This window comes from Lactuca serriola, chromosome 3 (genome assembly GCF_051521515.1).
Source record: "Lactuca serriola cultivar US96UC23 chromosome 3, Lser_US96UC23_V15, whole genome shotgun sequence".
NCBI lineage: Eukaryota > Viridiplantae > Streptophyta > Magnoliopsida > Asterales > Asteraceae > Lactuca > Lactuca serriola.
The window spans coordinates 42,472,225-42,494,441 of NC_136410.1; positions in this window are offsets into that span (position 1 = coordinate 42,472,225).

Here is a 22,217-nt window from a genome sequence, read left to right on the forward strand (position 1 = left end):
TCTTAGCCAGACAAATGCACTAAGGAGTCCTTAGAGGATCAAATTGTGATATGATTTTTATAATCATTAAGGTAATCATAAAACACGATACTCAAATACTCTCCCATGTTTTCAGATTGGAGAAACTTCTCTTTCTGCCGACTTTCATTCTTTTTATTCGTTCTGCTACATTGAGACCTTTTCAATGACTTAGAGTTATACTTAATCTTGTAAGCATAACCATATTTACTAACTTTAGTAAACCATAAAGAAGAGTCTTGTTGTTCATTGTGGTGGACCTGACCAGTGCACAACCAAGTGTACCCGATCTCTAGTCCTTCACTTAACTCACATATACATGTGAACAAGGAATTAGTCTTAATTTCCCAAAGACAAAGGTTCTCATTCATCATACAATACAAGTTGCATGATCCCATGTTTCTGTCCAATTGAAATTTGGGTGTTGACAATCTTTCCTTATTTGGTAAGTTTAGACACTACCACAAACGAAATAATCAAATCCATATTGCTAAAAATTCAAACATCAATTTTCATATATGCCATTGTAAGGAAATATAAAATAAGATAAAAAAATTTCTTTATTTATATAATTGCGAAAAAACTTTTCCATACAATACAATTACAAATGAAAACTATGCTATTACAAATTTCTGCAATCTTTCATAACTCTTAAGTAACAGCTCAAAAATCCGATCATCAAACCATGCAATGGAAATCCATTTCTTCGCGATCAGACTCTGCATGCTTTTTCCTTTAAGCTTCCCTAGATCCTATAAAACATCAAAATGTAATCTTATTACATAATGTATTAAGAATCTACCAATAGGAACTAAGTAGAGTTACATATTTGACTTACCTGAAGTAGAACCATGCAATTTGATTCTAACATCTCCTAGATTTCTTAGGTAGTGAGGGCAGTTTCGCAACCAATGCCCTTTCTTTTGGCAATAGAAACATATGGACTCTTTGGGAACGATACACGGGACAATCTCAGACTTAGTCTTTTCCTTTCCCTTGGAAAAATAAATCTTTTTTGGACTTCCAATGTTTCCATTATCAATGTCCATGGAAGTTTGGGAAGTAGATCTTCCAATCAAATTTGCTTTACCAGTGCACCAAATCATTGCTGATTCGGCAGCATTTAGCAAATATGTATGATCAACAAGGGTCACGTCGTGGTCTGTCATATAGTAGTCTTTAACAAACTGACTATATGAGTCGGGAAGTGACTGAAGAACCAAGTCAACATCCAACCTCCTTGAGACATCAACTCCTAACAATGTAACATTCCTATCCTGTCAATGTGTGACTTCATCTCTAAAACAAGTGCACACACAGACCTTCCATCTTCATGTTTGCTAGCCAATAGGGCTTGAATGACCTTGAACTTTTCAAATCTTTGAGCTTGTGGGTTAAGGAGAATAATTGGAGGAGGTGTAGGAAGTGAAGTATGATATTGTGGAATATCATCTTCATGTGGAAAGCCTTTTCCAACAAATTCGGGAAGACCATAGTTGTCTGACCTAGACATGTATAAAGGGAGAAATTCAAGTTAGTTGATTTGAGTCCTTAATATAACACCCAAAACGAAATATTAAGGCTAGGACCCAACACAATATTTTACAATTGCAAAAAGGGATGTTGTAATCAAATTGTAAAATATTTGAAGGTATGTAAATGACGATTCACCAATTTCCACCATGAAAAACGAATATTAAGTTTTAATTGGATTGAAATTCCTAGATCCTTTGAGATTCATTGAACTTTTCAATGGCATGCTTAAATCTCGATTGTGCCCTTCAAGTTTGTGACTGAGATGCCGAGGATCACAAGCAAGGAGTGAATAACGATGCAAATTAACTTGGTACACCCAATGTTACAACCACCTAATCAATGTGCCGGTTAACCACACATGCTCCATTGATCCATGATTAACATGTGTCTAAGTCCATAACTATTTTGGTATGTACTTGACCCGATGGTGCATGGTCCTTTTGGGTTGCCTTCACCAAAGCAACTTGATTGGAGAAATAAATAGAAAGAGAGGATAATATGATTTATTAATATGTTATAAGGATAATATATTAAAGGAGAAATCATATTTGTTTAATTAATATTGGTCAATAATTAATTGAGAATTAATTTTGTGATCAAGTGTAATTAATTAAACTTGAGGGGCTGAATTGTAATTATGTGATAGTTACAAAATAAGGTAAGGATTATCTTATAAGTATGGTGAACGAATTTAAGGTTGGAAAGCCTTAGAATTCGAGTATGATAAGGATTCAAGGATTATCTTATTGGTTGCTTAATGGATAATCAACTAGATAAGGATAATGACTGAAACCCTATCTCTACACCTATATAAACACCCCTAGGGTTAGGAATTCGTGTATCCCTTCCCAAGAAGTGCCAAATACGAATTCTAACCTCCCTCCTCTCTCCTTATACCTTCTCCACTTGCTTATGGTGTTTGTAAGCCATTAGAGGAGTGACACTTGTGACTCTTTGCTTTCCAAGGTCAATTCAAGGAGGAATTGGATTGTTATTGCTATATAACAATCAAGGTATGTTCTTAAACCTATTTACATGTGAATTCTGATTTCCATATGCTAGTATTAGGGTTCAAAGTCTTGGATTCAAAGTATGTACAATAGAGAAACCTAGATCCAAGCTTTAGGGTTTGTATGAGCACATAGGATGTCTTATGACCAAAACCCATCAGTGGTATCAGAGCCTTGATTGGTTTCTATTGTATTGATGCTTGTTGTAACTGAAAAATACGATTTTTTGCATTCTGGAGGCTGGACTCGCCGAGTCCATGGCTGAACTCGCCGAGTCCAAGGTGACTCGACGAGTCCAAGGCTGACTCGACGAGTCAACTCGTCAGAAGGAGGGTACTTCGGGATTTCTTGCTGTTTTTGCTTATGGATAATTACCTTATCATCTTAGATTAATATTAATCCGATTATATGATATATTTGACTATAATTTTAATCTAATTGAAGATATTTATCAATTAATAAGATAATTGTTTCCTTATAAGATAATTGATTAATTATTTTAAGTAAATTGATAAATTGTTTTGCAAGAAATCATCAAATATGGATAATTATGTGATTAAATGTTAATTTGAATTATTTGTTATTTGATCCTTGTTGTTGTGAAAAGTTTCATATTTGGCCCTTTAGGTTTTATAGTTTAAATTTGAACCCCAAAAGTTTTGTTGTTTTGAAATTTAAATAGTTGAAACCCTAATGTTTTGAAAAAAGGCTTCAAAACTTGCCCTCAAGTTTTGGAATTTAAATTTTGATTAAATAGTTTAATTTTGATGCATATTTAAATTCTAATCCCTAATGTGTTGAAATGTTTCAAAACTTGCCCTCAAGTTTTGGAATTTAAAAGTTGATTAAAAGTTTAATTAGGAATGTTAAATTCTAAAACTCTAAGAAGTTTTGAAAAAGTTCAAATCACACCATTATGGTTTTATTAATTAATTAAGGTGTATAATTAAAAGAGATTTAATAAATCCATAAAAGTTTAGGTTTACAATTTAAGTAAATTAAAAGTATAATTGTTAAATTGAACCACCTAATATTTTAAAAGTGCAAAATACACCCTATACTATATATATGTATAACTAAAAGTCAGTCTTACCGTTAGTAGGCCTCATTCACAAAGCTGGTCTATAAGGGGTGTTTAAGGAAATTGCCTATAAAATGGCGATTGAATGGGTATCCACTCTTACCCACCGCACTCTTGACTAGTGGAGGGTCGTTAGCCGAACGGGTAGGATAGGACGAAACCTTCCATTATAAGTATAATGAATTATCAAGTAACTAAATGTTTTATAAAATTCCCAATCTTAGTTACTTAGGCAAAAGTGAATTGATGCAATTCCATGAAATTACACTTTGTGCCCTTGCGAAGACGTTAGTGGAGCGTGTGTGGTTAACCGGCACACTAAATGGGTCTAAGCAAAGGTAGCAAAGGGTGACTCAATGTTTGTCATAGTTCGGTGGAGCGTGTGTGGTTTACCGGCACATCGAATAGGTGACTGTAACATGTGAGGGCACCATGTAGTTTGCATGGTTATTCACACCCGCTTTGTGATCCTCGGCATCCCAGTCACAAACAAGAGGGGCATATCGAGATATAAACATGCCATTGAAAGTTCAATGTGTCTCAAAGGATCTAGGAGTTTTCATAGATTTAAAACTTAAATTTCTTTTTCATGGTGGAAATTAGTGAATCGTCATTCACTTACCTTCAAATGTTCTGCAATTTGGGTTACGGCATCCCTCTCCCGAGTTGTAGAATATTGTGTTGGGTCCTAGCCTTGGAATTTCATTTGGGTGATTTACCAAGGACTCAATCTATCAACTAACTTGAATTCGTTTTCTCCCGTATTGTAGATGTCAAAGTTCGACAACTATGGTCTTCCCAAATCCCGTGGAACAAGCATTCCACATGAAGATGGTATTCCACGATTCAATCGAGGAACAAGAAATCATGCTTCACTTCCTCTTCCTCCTCCTATAATTCTCCCCAACCCACAAGATCGAAGAATTGAAAGGTTCAATATCACTAAAGCCCTATTGGAAATGAAACATGAAGATGGTAAACCCGTGTGTGCCCACGTTCTAGGAATGAAATCACACATTGATAGGTTGAAAATGTTGGGTGTGTCATTCCCGAATGAGTTGGCTGTGAATTGGGTTTTGCAGTCACTTCCAGAATCATATAATGAGTTCAAAAGAAAGTATTATATGATGAATCATGATGACAACCTCATTGACCTAACTTACATGCTCATTGCTACTGAATCAGAAATGATTTGGCGAAGCAATGGAGCGTATTTGTTGGGAGAGTCAACCGACCATACTTCCGAGGACGTTCTAGGAGAACCGACCTGCGTTTGCTGCCAAAAGAAAGGGCGTTGGATACAAGTCTGCCCAAAAAGCCTGAAGAGTCCAGAAGATGGGAGAGTCAAAGAGTATGGCTGTGCTTCAGGTAAAATCCACTATCTAACTCCATTAAGTTCCTATTCATTGATACATAATGTAATAAGATTGCATTTGAATGTTTTACATGATCGGTGAAAAGAAAGGAAGCTTGGTGAAAGAGCAAGATGAATCTAATCACAAGGAATGGATCTTGATCGCATGGACTTGAAGATTAGATTTTGAGCTTAGATAGTTATGATGGAGTTGTTAGAAATTTTCTTTTGAAATACATAGTTTTCAATGGATTTTGCATTGTAAGGACAAATGTTTTCCGCTGCTTTTATAAATAAAATAAAATTTTTGTTTGACTTATTTATTTATTTATTTCCCTGCAATGAAATCGTTATGAAAATTGGTGTTTGCATATTTCTACAACAAATGGACATGATTCTTATTTATGGAAAAGTCGAGAATTTACCAAATAGGGAGAGTTTCTCATCGCCCAAAGTTTCAATCGGACAGAAATTTGGAATCATGCAACTTGGTTGCATGATGAATGAGAAATTCACATTTGGAAATTAGACCAATTCGTTGACAAAGTGTCAAGTGAAGGACTAGGAGATCAAGTACACAAAGTAGTGTGTTGATCAAGTTCACCATAAGAATAACAAAGATATTCGTCATGATTTACTAAAGGCTTAGTAAATATGATTATACTTACAAGATTAAGTGTAATTCTAAATTGATTAAAGGGTTTAGATCAATAGTAGAACGAATAAGAAGAATCAAGCAGGCAGAAAGATAAAAGTTTTCCATTCTAAGAAGAAGGGAGAGTAGCTTTTATGCTTTATGATAAGTCTTAATGATTAAGAACCATATCTCAATTGATCCTCTAAGTGAGTCTTAGTACAATTGTATGTCTAAGAAGAGGAATCAAGAATTGAAGAAATGGTTAAATCAATAAGTCAATCATACTTCGTTCCAATAACAAGTCTTAAAGTTAAGATTGCGGCATTGAGTGAAAGGTATTAAGAAGGTTTATAACTTTCATTAAATGTGGTAAGTTGTGATGTCTTAGATAAGACAAAGACCAACTAGGACCAATTTATGAAGTGTTTTGATAAAAGCTACACTAACTCTTGAATATTTGTTTGTCAAGAAATGGTTTTTGACAAGAGAATCTTATATGTCAAGGAGTCAGTGGGAGTCTTAATAGTCTTGAAAGGTTTCAAGAACAAATCAAATAAACCTTATCGATCATCATTAGCACACGAGTTGAGGTTTGCAACCTATCGTATTGACATTATTTTGATTATGTGCTGTTCCAATTGAGTTAATTATGCATATGAGTTCTATGAGTTCTCATCTTGAATGCATAAAAGGCAAGGCACCTTAATCAATGAAAGGTACATTGATAAGAAAGGGTGAGATGCTTAACTACTTGGAAGACGTGGTGGGCAGCTGTGCTACCATGAGGCAAGAAATCAAGATTAAGAAAGTTCGATCCATATGAGTTTGAATTTGTCGTAAAACGTTGGTTTTGACAAATTCAGATGGATAGGAACATATACACTATTTAAATCTAAGTGTCATAAGATTTCCTCCTTCATGAAAATGATTGTGAGAAAATGCTTTCACTAAGAAAGATTTTAAAAAGATAGTGATTGTAAAATTGCATTCTCGAATTCAATTATGGTTACGGCATCCCTTTCCATAATTTGAATTGTGAGGTTTGGCAATTAGTCTTAATTGTTTAGACACACATATGAACTATCGAAGGCAAAGGTGTATAAAGAATCCTTGATAAAAGATTATCAAAGCACTAAGTATTAGAAACATGAACTTAAGAAATTCAATAAGCATTGTTTCTGAAAGTTAAGATGTTTATGAATACATGTCGAAGCTAGTGGGAGCATAAGTGTTATGTTTTATAATAATCATCAAGATAGTGGGAGCATAAAAGTTATGATTGTATGATTATTAAGGAAAGTATTGCAAGGTTAGCAATATTAATTATAGAAAACAAGAGTCATACTTTGCAAAGTCGCAATAGTTGAAGAATTGTTTTGCTATAATTAAGGGAGAGAATATTATGCTTCATTTCAAATCTAAAGGATTAGGTTGAGAAATGTTAATAAATTTAGTCAAAGGTACATAGTGTGTTCTTAAAATTTCGATTATGATTACGGCATCCCTTTTCACAATTCGAATTTTGAGAACATAGCAAATAAAACATTATGCGTCGTGTCCCATACGCTTCGGGTATAGGATCGATTGCAAATGCTTTAATGTTTGACCATTCTAAAATTTTCCAAATGTCGAGCACATTTAGAGGGAAAAAGGACAAGAATCGGTTTAGACTAAAATAATTAAACAACTATCAAAGGACAATCCAAGTTCGACGAGGATTGGTCGCTTGTGAGTAGTTGGAAGTATAGTATTGGAAAATATGGAAATGTTTCCATATTGGATGGACCATATCGACATCATAGATAAGATTCTATTAAGAATGAGTTGTCATATGGAACATATGGAAGTGTATCCATATTGGGAATTGAATATTGAGAAATCTATGATTAGATTAGAGACTTCTATGCAAAAGGATGTTCAAAGAATGCACTTTGAGAGAGAGACATCACGTCTATGGAATTGTCTTGCAACAATCTCTGATAGAGGACTTTGTAATATCATTGGCAATAGTCTTTGTGACTTTGGTGCAGTGACATTACGAAAGGATAGTTGCAAAGAATGTTAGAATCTAGCATATTCTATAAGTAGCAAGAATTTGATATTCTTTGACTTATGAAAAACGGATTTGGAGTTGTGATTTGGAGGATTGGAAATGTGTTCAATGTGATCTATTTCACAAAGTAAGAACCATAGGTAAACATTGTGTGCATGCTAGGAGCATGGGACAAGTATTGTAATTCAAGTAAGAAGTTGATTACCCGAAACGACAAATAATGAGTAATCAATATGGTGATAAATAAAAGGTGTTTTATTTATACTCAAAGGTTTGAGGCCATATGGGATTAGTATTATTCTTGTGTTTCACATTTGCATGTTTTGACTTCCAGAATAATTGAGTTTATTAAGAATAATCGAATTATTCAAACGGGCCACAGTCGTTCATATGTTGGAAGTAGGTATGAATGAAGACTGTCGTGAATTGGTGTGTGGATTGTCTAAAAGAGTATTAGACATAAGCAAGAGTTTGCTGCAACGTTCATGAGTGCTTATGAATGTGATTTGAGCATTTGATTAGACCCACGCTCACTTGGATCACTCCATGGATTGTATCACGAGTGATTGGTGAGACGATAACATCTTATATTCTTGAAACCGAGATGTGTGAGTTGTATCTTGCAAATCGGTTGCACATTGATAATATGTAAACGCACCAGTAACTTGGTGTTATAAAACATATTGTTGTGTGTGATTCGGTGCGTGAGTGCAAGCGAGCATTGTATCAAAGTTTATCCGTTCCTTTTATTCAAAGTAGGATAAAAGCGATATCTTTGGGCCCCTCGATGGTTTAGTGATGACAAACGTAAATGCTCGGCCGGGCTAGGGCTAATTTGATTTGTTCAATTAGTCAGTCGTCATAAATCGGAAATCGAGATATAGTACAAAGAGAATGATTTGAAATCATATCTCATATGATATCTAGAATGGAGGAATATATGATCCCTTATCTAAGGACACGCGTATTTGATATGATCAGAGTTGACAGCGGCTTTGGAAAGCTACGATTGCAGATCGGGATCCGAAGTCATACGCAGAATAGTTATTAGACTTATCCAAGTGGGAGACTGTTGGATTAGTGTCTAAGTCCATAACTATTTTGGTATGTACTTGACCCGATGGTGCATGGTCCTTTTGGGTTGCCTTCACCAAAGCAACTTGATTGGAGAAATAAATAGAAAGAGAGGATAATATGATTTATTAATATGTTATAAGGATAATATATTAAAGGAGAAATCATATTTGTTTAATTAATATTGGTCAATAATTAATTGAGAATTAATTTTGTGATCAAGTGTAATTAATTAAACTTGAGGGGCTGAATTGTAATTATGTGATAGTTACAAAATAAGGTAAGGATTATCTTATAAGTATGGTGAACGAATTTAAGGTTGGAAAGCCTTAGAATTCGAGTATGATAAGGATTCAAGGATTATCTTATTGGTTGCTTAATGGATAATCAACTAGATAAGGATAATGACTGAAACCCTATCTCTACACCTATATAAACACCCCTAGGGTTAGGAATTCGTGTATCCCTTCCCAAGAAGTGCCAAATACGAATTCTAACCTCCCTCCTCTCTCCTTATACCTTCTCCACTTGCTTATGGTGTTTGTAAGCCATTAGAGGAGTGACACTTGTGACTCTTTGCTTTCCAAGGTCAATTCAAGGAGGAATTGGATTGTTATTGCTATATAACAATCAAGGTATGTTCTTAAACCTATTTACATGTGAATTCTGATTTCCATATGCTAGTATTAGGGTTCAAAGTCTTGGATTCAAAGTATGTACAATAGAGAAACCTAGATCCAAGCTTTAGGGTTTGTATGAGCACATAGGATGTCTTATGACCAAAACCCATCACTTTTCAATGGCATGCTTAAATCTCGATTGTGCCCTTCAAGTTTGTGACTGAGATGCCGAGGATCACAAGCAAGGAGTGAATAACGATGCAAATTAACTTGGTACACCCAATGTTACAACCACCTAATCAATGTGCCGGTTAACCACACATGCTCCATTGATCCATGATTAACATCGATCTACCCTTTGCCATGCACTACCAGTCCCAGATTAGTGTGCCGGTTAACCACACACGCTCAACTATCAAATTAACAAGGTGCAAAGTGCAATTTCATGGGTTAGCACCAAATTCACATTTCCATAAAGTAACTAACATTGGGAATTTAATAAACTTTAGTTACTTTATATTGATCATTATTCTTTTAATGAAGGGATAATTATAGTCTTGTCCTACCCGTTCGGCTAACGACCCCCCACCAGTCAAGGAAGTGGTAGGTGAGAGTGGACACCCATTAAACCATAATTTTATAGGCAGTAACCTTATACCATCCCTTATAGACCAGCTTCGTGAATGAGGCCTACTAACGGTGTAACGACCCAATTTTCACGTCCAAAAATTTTGTTTTAAAAACATTACTTTAGAAAACATTAATAATTAAAACATTGTTTGATCAAATCATAACACAACGTAAACCATGTCTAAAAGCCAAACCATACAACCCATCAAAATATCAGAGTATACATCCCAGAGAATCTCGTAAATGCGGAAACCAGTGTGTGTGCATGATGTGCCACTACCGCGCCGGCTCCTTCCCCTTTGATGAAGAGGTACCTGAAACCAAATCTGTAAACTGTAAGCACAAAGCTTAGTGAGTTCCCCCATCGTACCACATACCATACAAACACATAACATACATACTGCCAGGCTATTCTGGGGTGCTTGACTACCCGGTACGGCCATTCTGGGGTGCCGACTACCCGTGTCAAGCCATTCTGGGGTGCTGACTACCCGTGTCAAGCCATTCTGGGGTGCTGACTACCCGTCGGTCCTAACAACCGATCCTCGGGGACTAGTCCCCTCCTACTACCTCTATCGCATATAACATAATAGGCCAGCATGCAAACATATCATCACGTACTGTCAGACATTTCTGGGGTGTCTGAACTACCCTTCGGTCCTATCAACCAATCTCTACTTCTATTTCATATAACATATCATGCTAACATATAACATATCAGGTAGTAGCAACCTAGATGATATCACAAAGACAATCATCTAACATACGACTCCTAATGGTGGGCCGGCATTGTGGCCGTAGACCCACCGCTACTGGAAGGTAACTCACCTCGAAGTAGCTGCTGATCTGAACGGGAACTGACTGTCTACTGCTGTTGCTGCTGCTCCGGAAATCCTCCGGCTGCAATTCCCATAACATACTCAATCAAACACTGCTAACTGACCTTTGGGTAAAATGACCATTTTACCCCTGATCAAGCCCTAAGTCAAAGTCATAGTCAACTTTTAGTTGACCCGACTCGCCGAGTTGGCTTTCCAACTCGCCGAGTCCCTACCCAAACAATTGCCTGAATCCCGTTTCTACTCGTCAAGTTAGGCGACGACTCGACGAGTTCTCCTTCTAAACTGATATTCAAGTCCTTCATCCTACTCGCCGAGTTGTATGAACAACTCGTCGAGTTCATCTTCATCCGATGAACACTTTTGCTAAGACTCGCCGAGTTGTATGAACAACTCGCCGAGTCTGTTCTTGATCTAAGGAGATTGCCTTGAACTCGCCGAGTCAGGGTATTGACTCGCCGATTTCCTCCATAGATGAGTTCAGCTTCCGACTCACTGAGTCACACCCCGTAACTCACTGCTCAATCGACACTACGAAAAGGGGACGAACTCGGAGACTCGTGAACAGACTCGCCGAGTCACATGAACGGCTCGCCGAGTCGTTGCCATGCACCCACTAAATACACAGACCCGCTTGATTCCAGTCCATGCCATTCACAAATCTGGACTCCTAGAACACGAATCACACGTAAAGTTTCCAACTTTATGTGTAGATATTCACCAATATGGATTTTAGGGTTCAAAATGTACTTAAAATGGTAGATCCAAGGTTTTCAAGCAATGAGGGTCCATAAAGGCTACAGATTCGAGCCCTTATAGCCCAAACATGCCTAGATCCGAAGTTCCTCAACACTATAAGCTCACTACACAAAGGTCAAGACTAAAAGAAGCCTTGAAATGGCTATCACAAGCTCTCAACAAGATAATAATGAAGGGACAGAGAGGGTTTCAAGTCCAATACCTCTAGAAGTCCTGAAATGGCACAAAGATTTTGGATCTTCTTCCTCTCCTCTTGATCTACCTTCTTCTTCTCTCCAAAGCTTCAAAGAAATGCACCAAAATCACCCAAAATACCAAAAGAGGGGTTAGAGCTTCGAGAGGGAATGTTCTGGACGCAAAGGGGGCTGATATGAGGCACAAAACGTCGTTTAAATAGGGTGCAACCGCTGAAAATTAGGGTTTCATCCAACAGCGGTGACTCGCCGAGTCGCCAACTTAAACATGTCCCGGGTCCCGTCCTTACTCGGCGAGTCGGACCTACGACTCGCCGAGTCCAAGGCTAGAAAGAAGGAAAATTCTCAATAAGATTTACATACCGGGAACCAGGTGCTACAAATCTCCCCCACTTATTTTAGACTTCGTCCTCGAAGTCTGCTGCTCGATCCTGAAACAGCTCAGGATAATGCTCCATCATCTCATCCACCGGATCCCAAGTCCATTCCGAACCCTTGCGGTGCTGCCATTGCACCTTCACTAGCTCCACCCTCTTGTTTCTCAAATCCTTCGTCTTCCTGTCAAGGATTGCGACTGGGCGCTCAATGTAATTCAGGCTGTCATCAAACTGAATATCCTCCAAAGGCACTACTGCTGAATCGTCCACTAGGCACTTCCGCAGCTGGGAAACATGGAAAGTGTTGTGGATCTGGCTGAGCTCAACTGGCAGATCCAATCTATACGCCACCTTGCCCACCCGGGCTACGACCCTGAATGGTCCGATGAATCTTGGGCCCAACTTGCCCCGTTTCCTGAATCGAATGACGCCTTTCCAAGGCAACACCTTCAGGAGAACCATATCCCCGACCTGGAACTCCAAGTCGGATCGACGCTTGTCGGCGTAACTTTTCTGCCGACTCTGAGCAGTCTGAAGCCTGCTCCGGACCTGCTGGATCCTCTCGGTCGTCTTGAGCACCACTTCGGTGCTCCCCATGAATCTCTGGCCAACTTCACCCCAGCATATCGGGGTCCTACTGTTGGATTAGTGTCTAAGTCCATAACTATTTTGGTATGTACTTGACCCGATGGTGCATGGTCCTTTTGGGCTGCCTTCACCAAAGCAACTTGATTGGAGAAATAAATAGAGAGAGAGGTTATTATGATTTATTAATATGTTATAAGAATAATATATTAAAGGAGAAATCATATTTGTTTAATTAATATTGGTCAATAATTAATTAAGAATTAATTTTGTGATCAAGTGTAATTAATTAAACTAGAGGGGCTGAATTGTAATTATGTGATAGTTACAAAATAAGGTAAGAAGTATCTTAAATATAGGGTGAACGAATTTAAGGTGATAATGCCTTAGAATTCGACTAGGATAAGGGTTTCTAAGACTTATCTTATGGTTGCTTGGTGGGCAAGCAACTAGATAAGGATAAGGACTAAAACCCTAATCTTTACACCGATATAAACCCCCTAAGGCTCATGAATTCGTCTAAGCCTTCCCAAGAAATCCTAAGGACGAATTCCTACCTCTCTCCTCTCTCTATACCTTCTCCATTTGCTCTTGGTGTTTGTAAGCCATTAGCGGAGTGACACTTGTGTCTCTAAGCCTTCCAAAGTCAATTCAATGAGGAATTGGGATTGTTATTACTACATAATAATCAAGGTAATATATTAAACCTAATTATATGTTAATATTGATTTCCATATGCTAGAATTAGGGTTTATAGTCTTGGATTCAAAGCATGTACAATTGAGAAACCTAGATCCAAGCATTAGGGTTTGTATGAGCACATAGGATGTCTTATGGCCAAAACCCATCACCTGCACCTTCGTCTGTACAACATCTCAAATGGGGGGCAGTCAATACTCGCGTGGTAGCTGTTGTTGTATGAGAACTCGGCCAGGGGAAGATAGGTATCCCAGCTACCACCAAAGTCTAGCACGCATGCCCGCAACATATACTCCAGAGTTGTGGATGGACCGCTCGCTCTGACCATCAGTTTGTGGGTGAAAGGCGGTGCTAAAATGCAAACGAGTGCCCAAATCGTCATGAAATCTCTGACCATCCGTCTGCGGGTGAAAGAGGTTTAATAAATCCATAAAAGTTTAGGTTTACAATTTAATTGAATTAAAAGTATAATTGTTAAATTGAACCACCTAATATTTTAAAAGTGTAAAATACACCCTATACTATATATAACATTAAAAGTCTAACATTATATATATGTATGACTAAAAGTCAGTCTTACCGTTAGTAGGCCTCATTCACAAAGCTGGTTTTTAAAGGATGTTTAAGGAAATTGCCTATAAAATGGCGATTGAATGGGTATCCACTCTTACCCACCGCACTCTTGACTAGTGGAGGGTCGTTAGCCGAACGGGTAGGATAGGACGAAACCTTCCATTATAAGTATAATGAATTATTAAAGTAACTAAATGTTTTCATAAAATTCCCAATCTTAGTTACTTAGGCAAAAGTGAATTGATGCAACTCCATGAAATTACACTTTGTGCCCTTGCGAAGACGTTAGTGGAGCGTGTGTGGTTTACCGGCACACTAAATGGTTCTAAGCAAAGGTAGCAAAGGTGAGTCAATGTTTGTCATAGTTTGGTGGAGCGTGTGTGGTTTACCGGCACATCAAATAGGTCACCGTAACATGTGAGGGCACCATGTAAGTTTGCATGGTTATTCACACCCGCTTTGTGATCCTCGGCATCCCAGTCACAAACGAGAGGGGCATATCGAGATTTAAACATGCCATTGAAAGTTCAATGAATCTCAAAGGATCTAGGAGTTTTCATAGATTTAAAACTTAAATTTCTTTTTCGTTTTTCATGGTGGAAATTAGTGAATCGTCATTCACTTACCTTCCAATGTTCTGCAATTTGGGTTACGGCATCCCTCTCCCGAGTTGTAGAATATTGTGTTGGGTCCTAGCCTTAGTATCTCATTTGGGTGATTTACTAAGGACTCAATCAATCAACTAACTTGAATTCGTTTTCTCCTGTTTTGTAGATGTCAAAGTTTGACAATTATGGTCTTCTCAAATCCCATGGAACAAGCATTCCACATGATATTCCACGATTTGATCGAGGAACAAGAGATCATACTTCACTTCCTCCTCCTCCTCCAATTATTCTCCCTAATCCACAAGTTCACAGGCTTGAGAAGTTCAAGATCACTCAAACCCTTTTGGCAAGTAAACATAAAGAAGGAAAGCCGATGTGTGCACACGTCCTAGGGATGAAGTCACACATTGATAGGTTAAGGATGTTGGGATCCGTCGTCTGTGAGGAAATGGCTGTTGATTGGGTTCTTCAGTCACTTCCTAACTCATATAGTGAGTTCGTAAGAGAGTACTATATGATGAACCGCGACGTGACCCTTATAGATCTCACCTATATGCTTATTGCTGCTGAATCAACAATGATTTGGCGCAATAGAAAAGCAAAGTTGATTGGTGAATCTGCCTTCGAGACCTCTATGGATATAGACAATGGCAACGAAAGACATGCTATGATCGAAAAGTTTGATCATAAGAGAAAGGCATTGTCTGAAGTAGTTCCATGTGCTGTTCCAAAAGAGTCTATTTGTTTTTATTGCCAAGAGAAGGGGCATTGGAGACGAAGCTGCCTCATTTACCTAAGAGATCTAAGAGATGGGAGAGTCGAAACGTATGGCTCTAACATAGGTAAAATCCATTAACTAACTCTTTTAAGCTTCTATTCTAGATTCTTAATACATAATGTGATAAGATTACAATTGATGTTTTGTAGGATCAAAGAAAAGAAAGGAAGCTTAAGGGAAGAAGTGAGCAGAATCTAACCGTGAAGGAATGGATTTCGATCGAATTTCTCGAAGATTAGATTCTTGAGCTACTACTTAGAGTTAGAATTAGATTGCTAAGAAAGATGTATTAGCATAAGTTTTTCAATGAGTTGCATTGTAAGGACAAATTTTTCCGCAATAAAATAAATTTTGATTTTAAATTTTATTTATTTATCCTTACAATGGCGTGTATGAAAAAAATGATGTTAAAATGCTTCTATTATTAGCAATAATGGATTTGGTTCTTATTATGTTATGTGAAAGTCGAGAATTTACCAAATAGGGAGAGTTTCTCATCGCCCAAGTTTCAATTGGACAGAAACTTGGAATCATGCAACGTGGATGCACGATGAATGAGAAATTTCGTATTTGGAAATTAGACTAATTCATTGACAAAGTGTCAAGTGAAGGACTAGGAGATCAAGTACACAAAGTTGTGTGTTGATCAAAGTCCACCATAAGAGTAACGAGATATTGGTCATGATTTACTAAAGGTTTAGTAAATATGATTATACTTATAAGATTAAGTGTAATTCTGAATTGATTGAAAAAGTTTTAATCAATAGTAGAACGAATAACAAGAATCAAGTAGGCAGAGAGATAAAAGTTTCTCCATTCTAAGAAGAAGGGAGAGTACCTTTTATGCTTTATGATAGGTCTTAATGATTAAGAACCATATCTCAATTGATCCTCTAAGTGAGTCTTGGTACAATTGTATGTCCAAGAAGAGGAATCAAAGATTGAAGAAATGGTCAAATCAAGAAGTCAATCATACTTCGTTCCAAAACAAGTCTTAGAGTTAAGATTATGACATTGAGTGAAAAAGTATTAAGAAGGTTTAAAACATTCATTATATGTGGTAAATTGTGATGTCTTGGATAAGACAAAGACCAACTAGGACCAATTTATGAAGTATTTTGATAAAAGCTACACTAACTCTTGAATATTTGTTTGTCAAGAAATGGTTATTGACAAGAGAATCTTATATGTCAAGGAGTCAGTGGGAGTCTTAATGGTCTTGAAAGGTTTCAAGAACAAATCAAATAAACCTTATCGATCATCACTAGCACACGAGTTAAGGTTTACAACCTATCGTGATGACATTATTTTGATTCTGTGCCAATCCGATCGAGTTAATTATGCATGAGAGTTCTATGAGTTCTCATTTTGAACGCATAAAAGGCAAAGCATCTTAATCAATGAAAGGTACATTGATAGGAAAGGGTGAGTTGCTTAACTACTTGGAAGACATGGTGGGCAGCTGTGCTACCATAAGGCAAGAAATCAAGATTAAGAAAGTTCGGTCCATATGAGTTTGAATTTGTCATAAACTTTGGTTTCAACAAATTCACATGGATAGGAACACATACACCGTTTAAAATCTAAGTGTCATAAGATTTCCTCCTTCATGAAAATGATTGTGAGGAAATGCTCTCACTAAGAAAGATTTAAGAAGATAGTGATTGTAAAATTGCATTCTCGAATTCGATTATGGTTACGGTATCCCTTTCCATAATTTGAATTGTGAGGTTTGGCAATTAGTCTTAAGTGTTTAGACACACATATAAACTATCAAAGGCAAAGGTGTATACGTTCAAGAAGCCTTGATAAAAGATTATCAAAGCACTAAGTATTAGAAACATGGACTTAAGAAATTCAATAAGTATTGTCTTTCTAGAAGTTAAGATGTTTATGAATACATGTCGAAGCTAGTGGGAGCATAAGTGTTATGTTTTACAATAATCATAATGATAGTGGGAGCATAAAAGTTATGATTGTATGATTATTAAGGCACGTATTGCAAGGTTAGCAATATTAATTATAGAAAACAAGAGTTATACTTTGCAAAGTTGTAAGAGTTGAAAGATTGTTTTTCTATAATTAAGGGAGAAAATATTATGCTTCAATTCAAATCTAAAGGATTAGGTTGTGGAATGTTAATAAATTTAGTCAAAGGTACATAGTGTGTTCTTAAAATTTCGATTATGATTACGACATTCCTCTTCACAATTCGAATTTTGAGAACATAGCAAATAAAACATTATGCGTCGGATCCCATACGCTTCGGGTATAGGATCGATTGCAAATGCTTTAATGTTTGACCATTCTAAAATTTTCCAAATGTCTAGCGCATTTAGAGGGAAAAGGGACTAGAATCGGTTTTGACTAAAATAATTAAACAACTATCAAAGGACAATTCAAAGTTCGACGAGAATTGGTCGCTTGTGAATAGTTGGAAGTATAGTATTGAAAATTATGGAAATGTTTCCATATTGGATGGATCATATCGACATCATTACAAATAGAAAAGATTCTATTAAGAATGAGTTGTCATGAGGAAAATATGGAAGCGTGTCCATATTGGGAAGTAAATATTGAAAATCTATGTCTAGATTAGAAACCTTTATGCAAAAGGATGTTCAAAGGAATGTACTTTGAGTGAGAGACATCATATCTAAGGAATTGTCTTGTAACAATCTCCGATAGAGGACTTTGTAATATCATTGGCAATAGTCTTTGTGACTTTGGTGCAATGACATTATGAAAGGATAGTTGCATAGAATGTTAGAATCTAGCATATTCTATAAGTAGCAAGAATTTGATGTTCTTTAACTTATGGAAAAAGGATTTGGAGTTGTGAAATGAGAATGATTGGAAATGTGTTCAATGTGATCTATTTCACAAAGTAAGAACCATAGGTAAACATTGTGTGCATGCTAGGAGCATGGGACAAGTGTTGTAATTCAAGTAAGAAGTTGATTACTCGAAACGACAAATAATGAGTAATCGATATGGTGATAAATAAAAGGTGTTTTATTTATACTCAAAGGTTTGAGGCCGTATAGGATTAGTATTATTCTTGTGTTTCACATTTGCATGTTTTGACTTCCAGAATAATTGAGTTTATTAAGAATAATCGAATTATTCGAATGGGCCACAGTCATTCATACGTTGGAAGTAGGTATGAATAAAGACTGTCATGAATTGGTGTGTGGATTGTCTATAAGGTATTAGACATAAGCAAATGTTTGCTGCAACGTTCATGAGTGCTTTTGAATATGATTTGAGCATTGGATTAAACCCACGCTCACTTGGATCAATCCATGAATTGTATCACGAGTGATTAGTGAGACGATAACATCTTATATTCTTGAAAACGAGATGTGTGAGTTGTATCTTGCAAATCGGTTGCACATTGATAATATGTAAATGCACTAGTAACTTGGTGTTATAAAACATATTGTTGTGTGTGATTTGGTTAGTGAGTGCAAGAAAGCATTGTATCAAAGTTTATCCGTTTCTTTTATCCAAAGAAGGATAAAAGCGATATCTTTGGGCCCCTCGATGATTTAGTGATGACAAACGTAAATGCTCGGTCGGGCTAGGGCTAATTTGATTTGTTCAGTTAGTCAGTCGTCATAAATTGGGAATCGAGATATAGTACAAAGAGAATGATTTGAAATCATATCTCATATGATATCTAGAATGGAGGAATATATGATCCCTTATCTAAGGACAAGCGTATCTGATAAGATCAGAGTTGACAGCGGCTTTGGAAAGCTACGATTGCAGGTCAGGATCTGAAGTCATACGCAGAATAGTTGTTAGACTTATCCAAGTGGGAGACTGTTGGATTAGTGTCTAAGTCCATAACTACTTTGGTATGTACTTGACCCGATGGTGCATGGTCCTTTTGGGTTGCCTTCACCAAAGCAACTTGATTGGAGAAATAAATAAAGAGAGAGGTTATTATGATTTATTAATATGTTATAAGAATAATATATTAAAGGAGAAATCATATTTGTTTAATTAATATTGGTCAATAATTAATTAAGAATTAATTTTGTGATCAAGTGTAATTAATTAAACTAGAGGGGCTGAATTGTAATTATGTGATAGTTACAAAATAAGGTAAGAATTATCTTAAATATAGTGTGAACGAATTTAAGGTGATAATGCCTTAGAATTCGACTAGGATAAGGGTTTCTAAGACTTATCTTATGGTTGCTTGGTGGGCAAGCAACTAGATAAGGATAAGGACTAAAACCCTAATCTTTACACCTATATAAACCCCCTAAGGCTCATGAATTCGTCTAAGCCTTCCCAAGAAGTCCTAAGGACGAATTCCTACCTCTCTCCTCTCTCTTTATACCTTCTCCATTTGCTCTTGGTGTTTGTAAGCCATTAGAGGAGTGACACTTGTGACTCTAAGCCTTCCAAAGTCAATTCAAGGAGGAATTGGGACTGTTATTACTACATAACAATCAAGGTAATATCTTAAACCTAATTATATGTTAATATTGATTTCCATATGCTAGAATTAGGGTTTATAGTCTTGGATTCAAAGCATGTACAATAGAGAAACCTAGATCCAAGCATTAGAGTTTGTATGAGCACATAGGATGTCTTATGGCCAAAACCCATCACCTGCACCTTCATCCGTACAACATCTCAAATGGGGGACAGTCAATACTCGCGTGGTAGCTGTTGTTGTATGAGAACTCGGCCAGGGGAAGATAGGTATCCCAGCTACCACCGAAGTCTAGCACGCACGCCCGCAACATATACTCCAGAGTTGTGGATGGTCCGCTCGCTCTGACCATCCGTCTGCGGGTGAAAGGCGGTGCTAAAATGCAAAAGAGTGCCCAAATCATCATGAAATCTCTTCCAAAATCTGGAAGTAAAACGCACATCCCTGTCCGAGATCACCGATACCGGCACCCCGTGTCGCGCCACAATCTCCCTGATATAGATGTCGGCCAATTTCTCGGCTGATATGCTCTCCTGAATCGGAATAAAATGAGCACTCTTGGTCAATCGATCCACGAGGACCCAAATTGAATCCACTCCACGTGCGGTCCTGGGAAGCTTCGTGATAAAATCCATCGTGATATCTTCCCATTTCCACGGTGGAATATCCAACGACTGCATCTTGCCATGTGGTCTCTGATGTTCGGCCTTGACCTTCCTGCAGGTCAAACACCGCTCAACGTACCATGCCACATCCCGCTTCATGCAGGGCCACCAATAATCTAGACGAATATCCCTATACATCTTCGTCGCCCCGGGATGAATAGAGAATCGGGACTTGTGCGCCTCCTCCATCAAAATCTGGCGCACGCCTCCGTGATACGGCACCCACACCCTACGGTGTAATGTCAATAGTCCTCGACTATCATAATCAAAGGAGGAAACCTGACCCACCACACGCTCGCTCTTCCGATGTTCCTCCTTGATAGCCTCCTGTTGAGCCTCCCGAATTTGCTCCAACAGGGGAGTCACCACGGTCATCCTCATGCAAACATCCATGATCAGCGCCGCCTTGCGGCTAAGCACATCGGCCACCACGTTGGCCTTCCTCGGGTGGTAAAGGATCTCGCAATCATAATCCTTCACCACATCCAACCACCGACGCTGCCTCATGTTCAGATTCGGCTGATCCATGAGGTACCTCAGACTTTTGTGGTCCGTGTAGATGGTACATCGAACCCCGTAGAGGTAATGCCGCTAAATCTTGAGGGCAAAAACCACTGCCCCCAGCTCCAAATCATGCGTCGGGTAGTTCGCCTCGTGAGGCTTGAGCTGACTCGAAGCGTAGGCAATGACATGACCCCTCTGCATCAGTACCGCGCCCAACCCTGAAATGGACGCGTCGCAGTATACCACAAAATCCTCTACGCCCTCTGGCAGGGCTAAGATCGGTGCCTCGCATAGTCTCTGTCTCAGCGTCTCGAACGCAACCTGCTGCTCGGGTCCCCACCGAAAGACCACGCCTTTCTTCGTCAGCCGCGTCAGGGGCACGGCTATCTTGGAGAAATCCTAAATAAATCTCCGGTAGTAGCCTGCTAAACCCAGGAAACTCTGAATCTCAGATGGAGACTTCGGAACCTCCCATCTCATCATGGCCTCGACCTTGGCCGGATCGACCAGAATCCCGTTCTGGTTGACAAGGTGTCCGAGAAATTGCACCTCGCGCAACCAAAACTCACACTTGGAGAACTTGGCATACAAGCTCTCCCTCCTCAGGGTCTCCAACACCTCTCTCAGATGCTCCTCATGCTCCTCCTAAGTCTTGGAATAAACCAAGATGTCATTGATAAAGACTATCACAGACCGATCCAGCATCGGTCTGCATACGCGGTTCATGAGGTTCATGAACGCGGCAGGAGCATTGGTGAGCCCAAACGGCATCACCACAAACTCATAGTGGCCATAGCGCGTCCGAAACGCGGTCTTCTACGTATCCTCCTCCCTGACCCTCATCTGATGATAACCCGAACGCAAGTCAATCTTGGAGAACCAAGATGCTCCCTGAAGCAGGTCAAAGAGGTCATCAATCCTCGGGAGTGGGTAACGGTTCTTCACCGTTACCTTGTTCAGCTCCCGGTAATCTATACACATCTGATGCGACCCATCCTTCTTTTTCACAAATAGGATCGGGGCTCCCCAAGGCGAACTGCTCGGACGAATAAATCCCTTGTCTAGCAGCTCCTGCAGCTGCGTAGACAACTCCTGCATCTCGGGAGGAGCCAACCGATACGGTGCTTTGGCTATCGGAGCCGCACCAGGAACAAGGTCAATCCTGAACTC